We start from the raw sequence: 3844 nt of genomic DNA, 5'->3' as shown, positions 1-3844 counted from the left end.
ATCTGAGCTTGCAGAGAGCTCGAGATACCGATCCGGTTAGTTGTTCAGAATGACAGCCCGGAATAGTCCATACCCACCATTTTCTTTTAACTCTTCCCGTGTCTCTTATTTGAGCACACTCTCGGTCAACAGAAGAGGGGGGTCCTTTGGGTGGCGACGTGTGAGTGATTTTGACTCACGGACCCTCCTGAGCCGCAGTCCTAGAGGACTGGCGGTCTTTGATGTCAAGGATGTGCCAAGGAGGAACTTGGGGGACAGTATGGGCTTGGCCTTACCTAGCAAGGAAACTGCTTGCAGTTTGCGCTTTAGAGGGAAGGCAGACACATCCTGAACCCTGGGCTGGCCATATAGTGTGATAAAAATGGATCTTAAAAGAGCCCACCTGCCCAAACCTATTTGGACTAAAGCCCCACCTTGGTGGAGTGAAGCTCTCTCACTCCCTGCCCTCTTTCCAACATTAATTTCACCCTTCTCCATTGGACTTTGAAAAGTGTCAGTGTTATCTGTCGCTGTTAGAGAAAACAGTCCTCTGGCTCTTAGGGTTCCTAAAATGCATTTGGGAAGGTTCACTTCTAGCCCTCTCCTGTAGCTTATCTCCAAGGACTAGTTTATTATATTGTCTTGTTGCCATTTTGAAACACCTGAGAATGTGCAGGAAGTATACGTACCAGTGTCAAGCACTGGTAGTGGGGCAAGATTAAGGCTTAAGGGTAAGAGGCTGCAGACTTTACTGGTGTCATTTTTCACTTGATAGGGAAAAAGAAAGGGAGAGAAAACAAATGGAAAATTAGGACCCCTCCCCACAGTATAAGGCTTTCTATGGTCTGGCCCAGCCTCGGCCCCTACTCTAATCCTCTACCACAACCTGACTGGCCCTGATGTCCATTGCTTCTCTCCCAGCTCCTGAATAACTCCCTACTCATGTGTCTGCATCTACATTTGACTGACCCCATCTCCACTAAGAAACCTCCCTGAGCCTGCCTATGCCCCTGGCTATTTCACATCTCTACCCACCTCACTTCCAGTGCCTCTCTGCATCACTTACCAGGATGTGATATAACCATCTGTCCCTGTGGCTATCTCCACTTCCCAGATAGGGTGGTAACCGTCTAATTTATCACTTTATTCTTCCTTGACATATAGTAGTTACTCAGTGAGTGTTTGTTGGGAGAAAAATGAGATCGAGTGTGTCAGTCAGGGTCCTGACAGGAAACAGATGGCTCATTCCAGCTGGGCAATTTAATAACGAACTGAACTATTTACAAAGTTGTGGGAAGGGTGTGGGGAACCACAAGGGTTTTGCAGTGCCCAGGCCTGAATGGGAGAGGGTCACTGAAATCCAGAGAGAGAGAGTGAGCAAGCAAGCTGTGTAGAGAGGGCAGTCAACTGGGGCTGTGACCTTGAGTTGAGGGATGCAGCCAGACTGCAGGGACCCCACAGGGAAGAAGAGTGGGAGGCTGCATGAATATTCTAGCCTTTCTCTCTTCCCCTCCAATCTCTTGCCTGCCTGGTCCCACATGGCTGAACATAATCTGAAACCCATAGGAAAGATGATATAGCTCGTATAGGTCCCTCCAGGACACAGCAGAGTGGAGAAGGGTAAGAGTAGATCCCTAGGAATAAACCAAAACTATCACTGACTCTTCCAGTTATATTTTTTCAGACTTTTAGGTTCCTGAGTGCTACAAAGTTTCCCTGTTTAAATTTATGCTGTTTCTCTTCCTCTTCGACCTTTAGCTAGTAATTCTTTAACAACAATGTCATTGTGTCCCTAATCTTCTCCCTAAAAGTATCTAGTCCTTGTCCCCAGTTACCTTCTTCACCCCCTTAATCCAACACCTTCACTCTGCTCTTGGTTGATTTTGCTCTGCAGCAGCAGCAAAGAAGAATCTTGGGGATTCCAGACTCCATTTAACAAAACACCTCAGGAGAATGAAAACACAGCCAAATAGTATGGATGGTGTCGAATCATCCTGAAGTTATAAGCTAAACTGAGAGAATTTCAACATTTAAGCTGTCCTCTAAGGACCTAACTTTGATAAAACGTGTCACTTGAAAGAGGAAATTTTTAAATAAATATTGTTGTTATTAAGAACTTTTGAAAATGGAGTTGTTAAATAATATTAGTTTCCCTTGGGGTGGTAAACAGTTTGTCACTGAAGTAGTTACTAAAGTACTTGGTATAGTAATCAAGTACTTTACTCAAGTACTTGTTACTTCAGTGCTATCAAAGGGCTTCCTGATGTGTGAGGGGAGGACAGGGGCCAGGGTGGAGGCATTGAACGATAGCCTTCCTAAAGACCTTTGATTCTAGAAACATGTACATATTGACACAGAATTTTTTTGAGATTTTTCTTTTTTTTTGAGGAAGGCCTGGATCACTATGAACTTCCATCTTAGTACTGCTTTTGCTGCATCGCATAGATTTTGTGTGGTTGTGTTTTCATTGGTATTTGTCTCAAGGTATTTTTTAATTTCCTGTTTGATTTCATCATTGACCCATTGTTTTTTAGTAGCATGTTGTTTAGCCTATGCAGTCATTCTTTTCTCATTTCTCTTTGTGTGGCTGATGTCTAGTTTCATGCCATTATGGTCAGAAAAGATGCTTGAAATAATTTCTATCCTCTTAAATTTGTTGAGGATGGTTTTGTGACTGAGTACATGGTCTATCCTGAGAATGCTCTGACACAGATATTTTTTGTCCCTGATAGACACAAGATGCAGAGTAAGGAGATAGGGTGTGAAGCGATGTGGAGAAAAAAGTCCAAACCCCACCCATCATGGGATCAGGAACCAGGTACCCAGTATACTATTTATCTATTAAACTTGCATGAGGCAGTGTCGCCTTTCTTTTGGTGCATAGGGTCCAGTATTCTAATGTAAAATATAATAAGTTGTACATAGCGGTTTGCTTTATGGGATGAGTGGACCATGTTTTCAATTTTCTAATGCTGACTGTGTGTTGGTTACTCTACATTTGCCCCTCCATTCTCCACCCTGCTTGGCCTCGTCCTGTGCCCTGGCAAGCTCCTTGTCTTCCGGCTTCCAATTGACTCTGGCCAGTAGGTGGCGCTGGAAAGAGATCAGAGGAGTCATGGACCTATTTACAACCCTGCACCCTCTTGCCAGACCACCGTCTTTACAATGGTTGTGTTCCTGTTTGTCATGGTGACTTTCAAGTGTCCCTTCTTCTATTGCTTCTCAGCCTTTTGACCAAGATCAAGTGTAGAGTGTCCCTTCTTCCCCAGCTACAACTCTCCCTGGGTCCAGTAACACCATGGCCCCTCACTTCTGCAGGCCTGCATGTGGCATCGGCTACCTGCTCCTGCTTGTCCCTGGTCTTCATTCCTTGATGGGTTCTTAACTCAAACAGACTTAAGAAACTGTTTGCACCCATGTAAAAAGTCCCTTTATTAGACTCCCTTAATTAAAGCCTTTGTGTAGACCAGCTGTTTCCTGACGGAGTTAAGTAGAAAAATACTCTTGCCTAATACTGCCCTTTCCCCAGCCCCCTCCAGTCATCTATGCCTTCTTAGGACGTACCGTGAAGGAAGAATATATGAAGCAAGAAGAAGTCACAGGCAGGAGGAGTAGCTCACACATCTTCCTGTCCTCTCTCCCACTAGACAAGAGGGTTGGGGATCAGAAAGCTGTTTCAGGTGACTAAGATAAAGCGCCTCACAGCTGACACCCTGACTCACACTGTGAGCCAAGCCCAGGCCGTGGTCAAAGGACCTTAGCAGACCAAAGCAAGGGTTACGGTTTTGAAAAGAATAAAATCAAACCTATGTTAATAAGAGGAATATACTTTCCTCATGTGAGGGTAGACTGTGTGGTGTCCTCA

This window comes from Camelus bactrianus, chromosome 5 (assembly GCF_048773025.1).
Source record: "Camelus bactrianus isolate YW-2024 breed Bactrian camel chromosome 5, ASM4877302v1, whole genome shotgun sequence".
Lineage (NCBI taxonomy): Eukaryota > Metazoa > Chordata > Mammalia > Artiodactyla > Camelidae > Camelus > Camelus bactrianus.
The sequence above is the reverse complement of the archived record's forward strand: the minus strand, read 5'-3'. Positions refer to the sequence as shown.